Here is a 16861-nt window from a genome sequence, read left to right as displayed (position 1 = left end):
ATTGACTATATTTCCTATGCTGTGCCTTTTATTCCCATAGTCAAACATTTTTAAACTGTTTGAATTGGTCAAAATTCCTCCTGACTAAGTAGTTCATAAGAGGAGCTATCACTGGGTCAAAGACAAGAGGAGAAAATAAATAAGGAAGGCATTGATAAAGCAGGCTGCCAGAGACTTCAGTAAGTTGGTGGAAACTAGGGTAGATTTAGAGGATTAATGAATCTAATTACAGAGCTGCAGGACAGAAGCAAAGGGAGCTTTCAAAGCAAGACATAAACAAAGGAATGGAATGGTTAATGTACTACCAGAGGTCAGGCAACTGTTTTCATGAGTAACAGTAAAAATTCATAATCACACAAGTCATTGAAAATGTGTATGCTGTTTCTTCTCTAATTCTAAATATTCTGAAACTAAGGATAATAGTTTGGGTCCTTTTTATTTAGGCACCTGAATATCCCTAAAAAATAGAAACAATAAGTTAGGACATTGTCAGTAAACTCATTGCTACTTTTGTTCTGTCTTTACTACAACAACTTTTCCTCATAGCTGTGGTTCTACCAGTTGCCAAAATCGCAGAGAAAAGGAATCATAGACATGAGAGATAATTACATCATGTTGTTTACTTTGATGCCTTCATCATAAATCTCCTTCATGTCTTTATAAGGACTCATCAATTACTTTATGGACTCATCAATTACTAGTTTTTCAAAGCAGTCAATCTCCTACTAGTTTATTAAATACTGAAATTATGTCTGGGGAAGTTTTGGTTTTGCTGTTTTTTAAAATTCTAGTATCAAGTGTTAGAATTAAAGGTGTCTTCAGTTCCCTTTAAATAAAAAAAATTCTTATTTGAAATTTTCAAACTTACACAAAGTTAATACAAAAATAGCACAAAGAACTCTTTTATACCTTTTACCTAAATTCATCTACTGTTAACATTTTACCCTATTTGCACCTATACTCTCTACACAGATTTTTTTTTTTTTCCTGAATCGCTGGACACTAACTTACATACATCATGGCCCTTTACAAATAAAATTTCAGTGTGTAGTCCCTAAGAAATCCATTCAGGGATAGTCTCTTGCATAACCAAAGAGAGTATCAACTGCATACATTCAGATGGAGATAATATTTTTATCTAATCTACTCTCTCCATGTTCTAATTTTGTCAAGTGAACTAATAATGTCCTTTACAAGATACATATTTTTCTCCTCTAGTACAGGAAAGAGCCTAGGGTCAGGTATAATTACTTGTCATGCCTCTTCAGTATTTTTTAATGTGAATATTTCCACAGCCTTTCTTCATCTTTTATGACATCGACATTTTTAAAGGACACAGTCATCCCTCCTTTCTCTCAATAAAACATTCCTCATTTTGCACTTACCTAACGTGGTTAGGATGAAGTCAGGTATTCTTGACCAGAATATCACATCTGGAGACATACTAGGTCTATCTGTCCTTTCATTCTGTAAAACTTTTATTACCTAGTCAAGTTGTTAGGTACCTGATTTCTTTTTTTTTTTAAAGATTTTATTTATTTATTTAATTAACAGAGAGAGAGAGAGAGAGAGACACACAGGGGGAGAGAGAGGGAACACAAGCAGGGGGAGTGGGAAAGGGAGAAGCAGGCTTCCCGCTGAGCAGGGAGCCCGATGCGGGGCTCGATCCCAGGACCCCGGGATCATGACCTGAGCCAAAGGCAGTCACTTAACCAACTGAGCCACCCAGGCACCCCATGTTACCTGATTTCTCCGCTGCATAATTACTGGGATTTTTTCCTCTCTTACCACTTGATAAGTAGCCTGACACTTGAAGTCAATCAAATATCCTTCTCCTCATCAAAATTTCCCCCTAGATTTAGTATCAACACATGATCTTTGCCTGATTTAATCTTCATCATGATGATGTTCCAACTTCCCCTATATTTACCAATCAGCCCTTAGCTTTCCACTATAAGCAAGAGCTTCTTTCCTTATTACTTACAGACTCATCAATTACTAGTTCTTCAGTAATTTATAATTTATTACTGTACTTAATTATTTTGGTGCTCAGTTGGTCCCTGGTTGCCAGTATGAACTCATTCAATCAGATTCTTGGGTTCTCATTACATGATATCATCAATTTTTTGAGCACTGGCTCTAACCTACTCTTGAAATCAGCCATTTCACTGAGAAGCCTCTAGGTTCTCCTTTTCTTTGCAAAGTTAGAGTACTCTTAATTCTTAGAATTTAAAGATCCCTCTTAGCAGGTTCTAACACACCAGAGAAGCCAACATTATAAAACTGCTTGATGGGGCACCTGCGTGGCTCATTTGGTTAAGTGTCTGCCTTTGGCTCAGGTCATGATCCCAGGGTCCTGGGATCGAGCCCCGCATCGGACTCCCTGCTCAGCGAGGAGCCCGCTTCTCCCTCTCCCTCTGCCTGCCACTCCCACTGCTTGTGCTCTCTCCCTCTGTCAAATAAATAAATAAAACTGCTTGGAGATTGAAAATTTAAAAAAACTTTCCAATTGCTTAAAAGTTTAAATATCTTAATTATCAGGTAATTTTGAGCTACCCAAGACATGATCATCATGAAAATTTAAAATATTACATATTTCTTTATACCTTACCTAGAATCTCAAGATGTGAGTAATGTACTCTAAATATTCCCTGCCAAATTTTTTCAACATTTCTAATTGGCAATGTTTTTCTTTTATTTTTCCTGTTAAAAATGGAAAAATTTTCCTGATTTTCAAAATGTCCTGCTGTATCTATCATTTTATAGTCATTCATTTAAAGCCAACCTTGGCTACATCAAAAACTAATGATGTAATGTATGGTGATTAACATAATAATAAAAAATAAAAAAATAAAGCCAACCTTGAAAATTAATTCAAACATTAAAACCAAAAAGTATTTAACAAATTATTCCTTCTCCAGAGGACAACTAGGTAGTGAGATAAAAAAAAAAGTCTTCTTTATTACTCTCTTGGCTTAAACTATTACATTTATTAAACATATGGATAGTTGATACTTTGCAAGTTTGCTTAAAGAAGTTTAGAGGAAAAATGTAATTTCAAACTCTGTTTGAATATCCCTGATGAATATAGATGTGAAAACTCTCAACAAAATGTTAGCAAACAACAACAAAAACCCCCAGCACATTAAAAAAGATCATACAACAGATCAGGTAGGATTCATCTCTGGGATGCAAGGATGATTCAACATACACAAATTACTAAATGTGATAGATCATATTAATAGAATGAAAGATAAAAATCATATGACCATTGAGTAGATGAAGAAAAAGCCATTGACAAAATTCAACATCTTTTTATTGTAAAAACTCTCAACAAACTAGGTATAAAAGAAACAAACCTAACATAATAAAGGCCCACATGACAGATATGATAAGCCCATAATTATATTATATTCAACAGCGAAAAGTTGAAGCTTTTCCTCTAAGATCAGGAACGAGATAAGGGTGCCCTCTATACTCTCACCATTCCTATTCAACTTAGCACTGTAAGCCCTAGCCAGACCAACTCAAAATGGAATAAAGATGTAAATAAAACCTGAAACCATAGGCTTCTGAAAGAAAACATAAGGGAGAATTTCCTTGACATTGGTCTTAACAATTATTTTTTTTACATGACACCAAAAACATGAGCAACAGAAACCTTTATAAATAAACAGTGGGACTACATCAAACTAAAAGTTTTCCACATAGCAAAAGAACCATCAACAAAATGAAAAAGCAGCACACAGAATGGGAAAAAATATTTGCAAACCATATATCTGATAAGAGGTATTATCTTAAATATATAAGGAAGGGAAAAATGAAGGGGGGGGAATCGGAGGGGGAGACGAACCATGAGAGACTCTGAGAAACAAACTGAGGGTTCTAGAGGGGAGGGCAGTGGGGGGATGGGTTAGCCTGGTGATGGGTATTAAAGAGGGCACGTACTGAATGGAGCACTGGGTGTTATACACAAACAATGAATCATGGAACACTACATCAAAAACTAATGATGTAATGTATGGTGATTAACATAACATAATAAAATAAAAAAATAAAATAAAATATATAAGGAAATCACACAACCCAACAGCAAAAAACAATCCAATTTTTTAAATGGGCAGAAGAATTAAATAGACAATTTTCCAAAGAGGACATCCAAATGGTCAGCAGGCATACAAAAATATGCTCAATGTCACTAATCATCAGAGAAATGCAAAACAAACCCACATACCACCTCACACCTGTTAGAATGACTATTATCAAAAAGACAAGAGATAACTAATGCTGGTAAGGATGTAGAGAAAAGGGAATTCTTGTGCACTGCTGGTGGGAATTCAAATTGGTAGCGCCACTGTGGAAAACAGTCTGGAGGTTCCACAAAAAAGCAAAAACGGATCTACCATATGATCCAGTAATCCTACTTCTAGGTATGTATCTGAAGGAAATGAAATCACTATATCAAAGAGTTATCTGCACCTATGTGTATTAAAGCATTACTTATAATAGCCAAGACATGGATACAACCTCAGTGTCCAATGACTAATGAATGGATAAAGAAAATATCATATATACACACATGTGTGTATATAGATATAGATATAGATATCCCTGCACAATGGAATATTATTTAAGAAGATAATCTTGCCATTTTCAACAGCATGGATGAAATTTGAGGACATTATGTAAGTGAAATAAGTCACACAGAGAAAGACAAATATTATATGATTTCACTTACATGTGAAGCCTAAAAAAAACCCCAAAGTCATAGAAACAGAGAGTAGATTGGTGGTTGCCAGGGGAGAAGAGGTGGAGTTGGAAAATTCAAGGAGGGAAGTGAGAGTTGTCAAAGAGTACAAATTTCCAGTTATAAGATGAATGAGTTCTGGGATCTAATGTAGAGCACGAGTGACTATAGTTAACAACATTGACTATAAACTTGAAAGTTGCTAAGAAAATAGATCTTAAAAGTTTTCTCCACCAAAAAAAAAAGGTAACTAAGTGAGGTGATGGATGTGTTAACTAACCTTACGGTGATAATCATTTTATAATATATACATATATCAAAATATCACACTGTACAACCTAAACTTACACAATTACGTCTCAATTAATCTGGGGGTAAAAAAGAAACAAAACAGAAAAGGAATGAGCTCCATTTAATATGGGTAAATTTCCTAATTAATTAACCCCTAAATTATTAGGTGGGGTTTTAAAACCAACTATGTACCACTAACTAATGTTCTTTAATACTGAATAACTCACTACCTATAGGTACTAGTCACTGGTTATAAAGGAATGTTGACATATCAGGATGCCCATCTCCATCCCAGAAGCCAACTCTGTCAGCTCCCTGAACATATGGATTATTTTCTCAAAAAATAATGGCCATCAAAGGCTCTGTCTAATCACTGAACAAATATTTACCAAGCACCTATGGTAGTGATCAATCAGCAACAAATTCTACCCAAAAAGAGAAGACAATGTGTTAGGAAGATGACATGCATATAACTATATATAGAGTAAATGCAATAAATTTGAATAAGAAAAGTGTACAAAGAAGTGCCATAAGAAATAAGAATGAACATGCTCACTATGTGTCAGAGTAGAAATTGTTTCCCAAACAAGAGTTTCTGGAGTTTAACACAAGTCAGTGGCAATGCATTCTTTTAATATGTGCTTTCCAAACCAATAGTTAGTAATACATCTTTTGGTAAGTATCACTCCAAGGAAAATAGTTTTTTTTTTTCCTTATGTGTGTTGAATAATCTTTCCAAAATGAGGCTGATTTTATATTTAAGAGGGCATAAAAAGGGTAGTCCTATTAATTTTAGTTAGCTTTATTTCTTCCTTGTTCATATGTAGCAGCAAAATTGGGTAGTTACAAAAAAAAAGGAGAGTAAGTCATTCCATATTGTGGCATTAGAGAAGTAAGGTTAACAGGGACGGAGAGCTATATATGAAATGACAGGATTAATCATCATTCATGTCACAGACTGTTTTCTTTCCAAACGTGGTCCTAATAACATCTCCCATCCACCTGTAACTTTGACATACCTCTCATCAAGAGGGGGGATCTAAGTTTTTCCCTCTTGAATCTTAGCAGGCTTATGACCTGAGAGGTGAGGTCATAAAAGGCATTATACCTTCTGCTTCTTTCTCTAAAGATGCTGGCTTTTGGAACTTCCATGTGAGCAGGCTGGCTGCCCTAAGGCCAGCATGCTGTAACAAAGCCCAAACTAAACCACATGCAGAAACCACATAAAGAGAGAAAGATGCCCAGTCAGCCCCCAGCTGCTTCAGCCCCCTTTATCAGCTCTGGCCACAGTCTAGCTGCAACCACATTAGAGACCAAGCCAGCACTACTCAGCTGAGCCTTTCCCAAATTCCTGACCCAGGGAATCTGTGAGTGATAATAAAAACGACTGTTGTTTTAAGCCATTAAGTTTTGGGGTGATTTGTTATGCAGCAACAGATAACTGAAACATGTCAGCATTTCAGATAGTGCATATCAAATAATTTCATGGACTGGGTTGAAAAGGAAAGTCAGGTAAGGAACTAAAAGGTGTGAAAGTCATGCTGAGTGTTTACTGTAATCTCACTCAAGTTTCCACAGGGCTCTCTATTTTCTTCAAGTTTCATTCAATAACATCAATCTAATATGAACTCCAAAGCAAAAAAATCATGGAGCATGTGGTAAAGCTAACTTTGGTCTGCTGAAATGAGTTAGCAGCAGTATTAATAGAGCTATGATTCCAATAATTGGGTCTATCTACAAAGTTCCAGAGTCCTAGCTTCTGATTTACCTCTCTAATAAGATTATATCCAATAAGATTCTATCTACTAAGTATATCACTTAATAATTTACAAAGTGCTTTCATGTACATGATATAATTTAATCTTATATCATTTAATCTTATATAGCAGAGCCTCACAGAAAATTAAAACTCAGAAAACTTACACAAATTGTACAGGATTGAAAAGCTGGTGGGGGGAAAGGCATTTAATCCAGGCAAGCAGAAGACTAGGCTTACTACCCTGACCTGGGAGCCAAGACTTAAGTATGTGCATGAAATACACATGACACATTAGACTCTAATTGTCACTGACCATGTGGTAAACACTATTAAGTGTGCCACGCTTCAAGGAACGAAGACTCAGGTGTATATTAAATACTGTGCTCTTAAAGTGTTACACTCTTTTGCTTTTAAAATACCCTCCTCTAAAAAACTTGCATTTTTATTATTCTCTGGATAATCACTAAAGGCTATTCCCAGGACTAGTCTCAGGAGTCCTGTATTTTTTAAATGTTAAACAAAGTAGGTGCTATTTCAAAGTCCAAAGGTTTGATTTAATGAATGCCAAGCATCTCAAATCCACAGGAAATTTTTTTAATACAACATTGCTGGATATCCTCTGAAGAGGAAAGTTAACATATGAACCAAATGGAATTCTCATTGAGCTCCCAATACTGCTTATCAGGATAGAAGAGATTTGTTATTGTTATTGTTATTGTTGGTGTGCAGGGTACCCAAACACTGAGTATTTATAGGAAAACAAGCTTTTTAAATTCTTTGCCCTGTTTTTTGCCACTAACCACCGCTCCCCAATCATTGGAATAGTTCCATCTCCTTTTAACAACTTCCCATTAAACCTCATGAACCATATCCTGTACTTAATGGGCTGTTAATATTTTAAAGCTTCTGTAGTTCTACTGTAAATCCCTGGTCCCTTTTGCAACATTGAAAAGATATACCAAAAATTCTTCCAAACTGATGGTACAAAAAAACCCACATAACTTACATTTTAGTAGTTAAACAATAACTTGTACTATTACAATAGATACAGTCATAACAGTATACCAGGCACGATAATTATAACAACTGTATAGCTGAAAACAACTAAGTATGGTTGGGAACATAGAGGTATTTTACTGGCTTCGAGCCACATACTTGTCACATTAGCCCACCATACGCCACAATGCATTTGCTTAATCACTAGAATGGCACTTCGGTGCTTAAAAAATAAATACAATTAAGGTAATATGCCAAGAGAGTTTAAGCTGATTTTTACCCTTTAGAAAATGAATAGAGACAAAAAATAGTAAGGTAAACTAGTTATCGCAAGAAAGCAAACTAGAACTTTTAAAACATTTTGTCCTTCCTCCTCTTTTTTTGAAAAATGTTTAAACGGTCCAGATGATGTCATCTCTAGTTTCTATTACCCTGTTTCTACGCATATAAACAACATTTTTAATAATTCTTGCCAAGAACTGGAATAAGATAACAGTCTTTATCTAAGTAAAACATCTAAGTTCAGAAAAAGAAACATTATGATAAAACTTACAGTACTTAAAATGTCTTGGTTGATTATGAGATAAAAAAGAAAGCTATAGTGTCTGATTGGAACAGACATTTCCTATCTATGGCCACCCAGTTGCTGCCCTGGTCCCTGGTCCCTCCTCACCTACCTCATCTGTGCTACCAACCTCCCCCCTCTGCCCTTTCTAACTCTCCAATCTCCTCTTAAATAATTAGAGATTTCACAGCAAGACATTGTGCAATTGATTTATATTGTTATTATATTTATTTATATTTATAAATTGTAAAATTATAAAATAAGCATCAGCCTACCTTTGATCCAATATGGTGTGAGTTTGTTTGTAATGCGCCACGATCATTCTTGACATTGAACTTCAGTTTTCTTTTCTTTTTGTTTTTAATTGTTTAACCCCTGACAGCTTTCTTCTACTTATTTTTATTCTCTCTCAGGTCCATTCAAAATTCATATTATTTTCTTCTTGAATATTAAATACACATTCACAGATGAATTATATCTTTATATTAAATATATATGCATAGGTTATGCTATCCATGCTGCCACACTTCTCAAGAGGGTTCAGTATTCTCTTAAATACTTGATGGGCATTCTAACCAGTAATTACATAATTCATCTCTGGGAAATCACTGGGATGATTTCTTTTTCAGAAGTTCCTTATAAGAGTTCAAAAGACTACTTTGGTTCTGTAAGGTCATACTTTTTAATTTCATAATGTCTAAATTCTTCCATTAGATTTGACTCCCTTGAATTAACATCTGAATAAAATTCCATTTTTTTCCCTAGTCCCTTAGCAATAAAATGAAAAACTGGGCAAAGCAATTTCTTCTTTTTTTCCTTCAGATTTATTTATTTATTTATTTTATAGTGTGGGGAAGGGGCAGAGGGAGAGAATCCTCAAGCACACTGCCCGCTGAGTGTGGAACCCCACAAAGAGCTCCATCCCACAACCCATGATATCATGACCTGAGCCAAAACCAAGAGTCAGACACTCAATGGACTGAGCCACCCAGGTGCCACGTAATTTCCAAGAGCCCTTCTAATACTAAATTCCTATAAAGAGATGCCTTAAATAATGAACTTAGTACTTCCAAAGAAAGAAAGACTGAGGCAGATGAATGTCTTAAACCTTCAAAGTCCTAGCTTCATTGTGGATCAAGTTCCTACAAGCTTTGCCATTTGGATTAATTGCAAGATGAAGAGGGACTGCTAGAAACATTGTACTCAAGACTATGGATAACCTAGAACAACTCAGCTAATATAATCCCATAATTTATAAGAACTCTTTTTGCTCCTTATGTGATCTTCCTTTTTTTTTTTTTTTGACAGCGTGTTATTTTTTAATATGTAATATTCAAGTAACAAGAGAACTGCATCCAACATTGTTATAAATAAAAGAGAAAGCAGATCAGTCATCAAGGGCTCCCGAGCAAACGGCATCTTCGTAACCTCCATGCTTGTCCTCTTTGCTCTAGGGGTGTAATTTGATGAGATCATCAATTCAAAGAATGGTAATTGCAGCTTCTGTTGCAAACTTCAAACTCTTCACTTTCATAATGGTTGGTTCAAACACCTCTGTTTGTTTGTTGTCTCGAGGTTTACCATTGACCAAATCAAGACCAATCCATTTTAGATTTTTGCGTTCTGGGTTAACCTGAGTCACATTATGGATAGCTCTTAACTTTGCAACCAGATCTGTGGAGTCTTGGGCAGTATTAACTGCCAGTGTGTTAGGAATAACAAGAAGAGATCTTGCAAACTGCGCAATAGCAAGCCGCTCCCGAGACCCCATGCTGCTTTCCATATACCTTTCTCAGGGTATAAGGAAAGGGCTACTTCTACAGCGCCCCCACCTGGAACCTCGGATTTTGACTCCAAAACTTCACACAAAGAGCATCATGTAAAGAGCTCTCCATCTCGTCACACATGAAATCATTTGCCCCACGTAAGATAATTGATGCAGATGTACGAGCCTTAGTGTTTTTGATCAAGATCAGCTCATCATCACAAATTCTCTCCTGTACTACCTCTTCTTCTTGTCCCAACATTGAAGCTTCAAAAGTTTCTTCTCCTTCCGACTTGGCCAGGATTGACAGAACAGTTGCTCCAGAAGCTTTAGTGATGTGTTTAAGGTCCCTTTTTAAAACTCTTCTAACTGCCATAGCGCCTGTCTCCACAAAATACTTCAGACACACGTCGTCTATTCCACCAGTGGTTAGAATAACGATGGTACCAGTAGCCAGGATCTTCTGGATCTGCTCCCTGGTGATATCAGATTCTTTCTGACTAATCTGGTCCAGTTTCTCAGGGTCTGTAATAACCACCTGTACATCAAGCTTCATTTTTGTTTTCTGCAGGCTGAAGTCAAGGCAAACAATTTTTGCATTAACTATTCTCTTGGGCATGCCCTGGGATCCCACCACACAGTTGAGTGTACAGCCTATGATGAGCATATTCTCCATCTGACTTCTCCCATGGGCTTTCAGAATATTAATGGAATTGATTGGATAGGGAGGCTGGCCTCTTACATCTGTGTATTTAACTGCAAGTACAGCATCTACTACCATATTGGCAAAGAAATCACCATTTATTCCAATGATTTTGGAAGACATCGATGTCTTAGCAGCATTGATCAGGCAATCTCTTCCAAGTTCATCTGTGTTAATAATTAGATTTTCACTGATGTAACGCATTGCCTCCTTGCAAGCAAGTCGACAGCCACTAATAACTGATGTGGGATGAGTTTTCTGTTTGACTAGTTCATCTGCATTTTTAAGAAGTTCTACTGCAATAATAACCACTGAAGTGGTTCCGTGTCCCACTTCTTTGTCTTGCAGATCCGCTAGCTCACAAAGAACTTTAGCTGTACGATGTTCTACCTCCAATAACTTTAGGATGGTTGCACCGTCATTAGTAATGGTTACATCACCAATATCATCCACCAACATTTTATCCAAGCCAACTGGACCAAGAGAGCTTTTTACAATATTGGCCACGGAAGCTGCAGCCATAACGTTCCGGGAGGATCGCCTCCCCAGGGCTGCGGTCTCCGAACACGGACAAAGGCACCTCCGTCTTCGCGGCGGGGTACACGTGAGCTTCATTCTCACCGCAGGCAACCAGCATCTGGGTCCCTAAGCGGGGCGGCGGCCACAACAGCGGCGGCGACTACGGCGGGGAACCGGCTGAAGCGACGCCGCGGGGACTGCTGGGAACACGCTCCCCGGCCCGGCCGCAGGGCAGGGCGGGAAAGGAAGAAGGGGTAGGGGGCTTATGTGATCTTCCTAAAAATGATCTCCACTCATTAAAAAATATCAAATTAGTTTTGAAGATGTTTCATACACATCAAATTTTTAATTTCTCTCCACCATAATCTCTAGCCTTGACCAATTTGTTAGATAATTTCTTCTAATATGTTTAAACCAAAAGAATAGAATAAATCTTTTTTTCATAAGTTAATTTTAATCTTTTTCATCTACTCTCATAGGAACTTTATTTTCTCCCTTTGGGAGGAATATTTAACAGCAATTTTCTTAAAATCTCCTCTTTTCATGAAAATCAAAAGAATAGAAATACATGCTATTCTGATTTCTTAAAAGTGCCGTATCTGTACATTAGAGCAGAGTTAAAATAATCAGGCACCATAAACATATATTCCATCCTCTGTGAAAACAGAAAAATTTACTCAGCGTCCCAAACTAAAATACCATTTGGGTTCTTAAAAATAATTAACTAAATTAACCCTTATTCTATTCTTTTCTAAGACAACCTCAATTCATCTTTCCTCCTCTCTCAGAACAGGTATTTTTCATATAAGAATCCATTGCCCAGATCCTTATATCTTATACTTTTCCACAGTCATTACAATATCTAACACAATGATTTGCACAGAGAAGATAATCACCTTTCCAGGTCACTCTCCTTCATTCTTTCCTCCACTTCTCTTTCTTCCTTTCCCATCCCTTCCTCCCTCCCTCTCTTTTTCTGTCTCCAGCATCACTTGTCATAACTCTCAGTGACTTCAAAACCAAGTTAAATCACTCTAATACCCTGGCCTCTCATTTATACAGAATCCTTATTTTCAGTTGTCTTGACATTCCTCTGCCTCAGCCATAATCATAACCAAGATCTTGTTATTACTAATTTCAAGCATTCCACTCTCTGACCATCTTTCATCTTCCCAGTTTCTTACTACTTTTCACTGTTCCTCATCATCTTCATGTAATTACTCCCCTCTTTACCAGGCTTAATTAAATACCATGATCAAGCATTATCAACCCTTCCGTGCATATACCCTTTATGTCCTTTTCCCTTTTCTCCCTCTAGTGCACTCACTTGCAAAAATCCCAGTTTTAGGGAAATCCAAATCTCCACCTATCCTACACCTATACCCAACCAGGTGAATGTGACTGGAGAAAAAAACCTTAGCATGATCACTGATTTCACTTTAAATACAAGAAGTAACCTCAGGTTAAGCCCTTAGCAATTCCTAACAATGCTACTACATTTCACTAGTCTTACTTTTCTCAATGATTAGTTCATAGTTCTCTCTTCTCAAATCTTCAATATCTCCTCGTCCTTATTTACTTTCAGTTGATTGTTCCCTATTTCACTGAGGAAATAAAAGCAACCTGAAGAAAACTTCCAGATGCACCCGGATGAACTATATTCTGATGCATATATTCTCCCTTCCCTCCTGTTACAGTGCGTAAATTCTCCAAGATCCTTCCTATCCAAGGACACTGCCTCGTATTGAGTTTTGGATCTCATCTCTTGAAGCCTTCTCAAGGGCTTTATAACTGCAGATTTCCGCACTCTCTCCCATACTATCAATTTTTACCTCTGATTATTCTATCATACAATGTATACATATGTACATACATGTAATATTTCTCCATTTTAGAAAGCAAAACAAGTTAAAAAACAAAACCTCCATGGTCTCCATGACCCCTCCGGCTAATGCCTGACTTCTCTCATCTGATTATAGCAAAACTCACTGAAAAAAGCCTTTGTATATTCACTGTCTCCACTTCTTTTCCTTTCTTTCTTTTTTTCAAAAACTCATTTCAACCAGGCTTTCATTACATCCTTCCTTGAAACCACTCTTTTCAAGATTACCAATTGCCTCATTTTAATCTATAAGGAGCATCTGATACAGGTGACGATGCTCTCCTCCTTGAAATACTTCACTTGTCTTCCTGAACATCATACTCTCTTGGTTCTCCTATCTTAGTGGTTGCTTTTTCTCAGTCTTTCTTGATTTTTCCTCTGTTTCTTGACCTCTAAACATTAAAGTAATCCACACTCAATCTTTGGACCACTTCTTTTCTCTGTATGCACTTACTTCCTGGGCAGAGCTAATCCAGATCAATGGTTTTCAAGACCATCTATAAACTGATGTTTTTTGACTACAGTGCTATCCTCCATACTGAAAGCCAGACTCATGTACCCAGTTGCCTACTTGACATTTCCTCTTGGCTATCTAATAAGCAAGTTAAAATTTACAAGACTAAGAACCCTTGATCTTACCAAACCTAATCCTCTAGCATGCTTGCCCTTCTCCTGTAAAAAGCAACTCCATTCAACCGGTTAGTCAGCCTAAAACTTTGTGGAGTTTTCATTTACTACTCTCCTTCTCTTATACACCCACTCAGTATATTGTTAAAAATCTGTTGACTCTGCTTTCTAAGTATATATTTATAATGTGACTCCCTTGCTCTAAGCTGCCATCATGTCCGACTGGAAATGCTGAATAATTTTTAACTGGTAACTGCTTTCACTCTTGCTTTTCTACCACGTTATATATGTAGAAGCCAAAATAATCTTGTAATGTCTTTCTTTCTCAGAATAAAATATTGTCTTTACTATGGTCTCTAAGGTTATCCATGATCTGGTCCTTGAAACTCTCTGATCTTATATTCTACCTCTCTTCCAACCATTTACTCAACAACTGGTGTACTGGCCCCTTGGTTTTTCCTTGCATATGTTTAGCCTGCTCCTGCCTCAAGGCCATTATTCATCCTGTTTCCTTTGACCACATGCCCTTCTCCCAGTATCTACCTGGCTAACTCCATCACTTCAATTTAGTCCCTAAAATTAAAATGTCACCTTATGGGGCGCCTGGATGGCTCAGTTCGTTAAGCATCTGCCTTTGGCTCAGGTTGTGATCCTGGGGTCCTGGGATCGAGCCCCACATCGTCTCCCTGCTCAGTGCAGAACCTGCTTCTCCCTCTCCCTCTACCCTTCCCCCTGCTTGTGCTCTCTCACTCACTTTCTCTCTCTCAAATAAATAAACTTTAAAAAAAATAATAAAATGTCACCTTATGAGAAGCCTCCTGACCACCTTATGTAAAATAGCAATTAACACACATGTATATAAACACATACTATAACTCTCCAGACTCTAATATCTTCATGCATTTATCACTAGATAACTTACTCCATATTCAGTTATCTTGCTTTTCATTGTGTCCCCTACTAAAATGTAACCTCTTCAAAAGACAGTAGGAATTTTATTTGTTTACTGAGGTACTTTAGCACTTAGAATGCACAGTACATAAGTGCTCAATAAAAATAAATTCATAATTATTACACATTCTCCCAATTTAAAACCATTGTTTAAGAATCTCCACCCAAGGGGCGCCTGGGTGGCTCAGTGGTTAAGCGCCCAAGTCTTGATTTCAGCTCAGGTCATGATGTCAGGGTCGTGAAATAGAGCCCTGTGAGGGGCTCCCCGCTCAGTGAGCAGTCTGCTTGAGATTCTCTCTCTCCCTCTGCCCCTCCCCCTACTCTCACTCCCGTGCACTCTCTCTCTCTCAAATAAATAAAATCTTTAAAAAAAAATAATAATCTTCACCCAAGTTGTCAATTATATCCAGAGGTGATATACCAAATCCTAAAAAAAATTTAATAACCCTTTACATTATAGTATTGATATCATTCATTCATTAATGAATTAAGAAAATATGTTTGACTTATTTTTTTACCAGAAACTGTGTAAATTACTTAAATGCTATGGCCTCTATGATAATCACATACTCCAGAAAAAGAAAACAGTATATGTGATTTCAGAAAGTTAGTTACAACTCCATTAGACTGAATTTATCATACGTTTTCCTAAAAAGATACTTATGCTTGGAAGAAAAGAAGAAAGACAATACTGGAAGCAAGGAAAGAGTGAGAAAGGGCACCAAAAAGAGAAGGTGGGAGTCCCAGTGATGAACTTGTCCATTTCACAGTGCTCAAGTCCCAGACATTGTAGATAACTATGCAAACTGCCTTTGTAGCATGAAAAATAACATGTTTTCTTTTCTTTTTTTTTTTAAGATTTTATTTATTTATTTGACAGAGAGAGAGGGAGCACAAGCAGTGGGGAAGGACAGCAGGAGCAGGAGAAGGAGAAGCAGACTCCCTGCTGAGCAGAGACCCTGATGCGGGGCTCAATCCCAGGACTCTGAGATCATGACCTGAGCTGAAGGCAGATGCTTAACCAACTGAGCCACCCAGGCACCCTGATAACATGTATTCTTATATGAATTATTATTACATACAAATTCAATCACATTACATTTAGTTTATATTGAGCTACTCATAATTCCTTAAATTGAATAAATTATGGCTACAAGTTATAGTGAATAATAGTTGTTAGCTTTATTTTTCTCATGTTTCATACTGAATGTTTGTGTCCTCTCCCCCACCCCTTGCAAAAAATTCACATGTTGAAGCACTAACCCATAATGTGATGATAGGTAGGGAAGTAATCAGGTTTAGATAATGTCATGAGGATGGTCTCCATGATGGAATAAGTGTCCTTAAAGAAAAAGAAGAGGCCAGAGTACACACTTGCTCTGCCCTGTAGAGAAAAAGGCAACCATCTGTAAACCAGAACAAGAGCTCTCTTCAAGGAACAGAATTGTCCAGCGCCTTAATACTGAAGTTCCTTGCCTCCTGTGATAAATAAATTCCTGTTGTTTAAGCCTACCAGTCTATGGTATTTTGTCATTGCAGACTAAGACAACTTATACAGAAAAGAATGTTTAAAATCCAAATTTTCATAAATAACCCTAATCTCATAGAATTCCATTCCCTTTCATCAGCATTTTCTTCCTGTTCCAGCAGCCTCCCACCTTCCACATAGTCTATCTTGTTGCCAATGTGGAAGGCCACATAGTCTATGTGGTTATCTGAAATTGGAGTATGAGTAACTAAATGAGCTTGGCAGGTTGCCACAAGGCAGGCAAAACCATAAGGTAAATGTGGTGCATCTTTTTGCTGGTTGAATTTTATTTAAAAAATAGGGATATATTGGGGAAGGGGAACAAGAAAAACAAATTAAATGGTAACAGAAATCATTTATATTAAAATAAATGTGGATATATTAGGGAGTAACAGTTATAAAGGAGTCCCAAGAGAAATTATTTGTGGTAGATTGTCACAAGCTAAACTTCCCCTGCAGATTAACCTATAAATCCCTTTACCATGCCTTTAAGAGTGGGGAACTTGGGAATTAGAGATGCCCTACTAT

General features: G+C 37.0%; 1 protein-coding gene and 1 pseudogene across 1 annotated transcript in view; both read right to left on the bottom strand.

The window, feature by feature from the left end:
• Window positions 1-16861, bottom strand: part of ADAMTS6 (ADAM metallopeptidase with thrombospondin type 1 motif 6) — a 295911-nt gene that overhangs the window by 219513 nt on the left and 59537 nt on the right. The gene's annotated exons all lie outside the window — the stretch shown is intronic.
• Window positions 9502-11402, bottom strand: LOC118551606 (T-complex protein 1 subunit alpha pseudogene; annotated as a pseudogene).

The sequence above is a fragment of the Halichoerus grypus genome, chromosome 2 (assembly GCF_964656455.1).
Source record: "Halichoerus grypus chromosome 2, mHalGry1.hap1.1, whole genome shotgun sequence".
Taxonomy (NCBI): domain Eukaryota; kingdom Metazoa; phylum Chordata; class Mammalia; order Carnivora; family Phocidae; genus Halichoerus; species Halichoerus grypus.
Note: the sequence above shows the minus strand (reverse complement) of the source record. Positions and strands in the feature narration are given on the sequence as shown.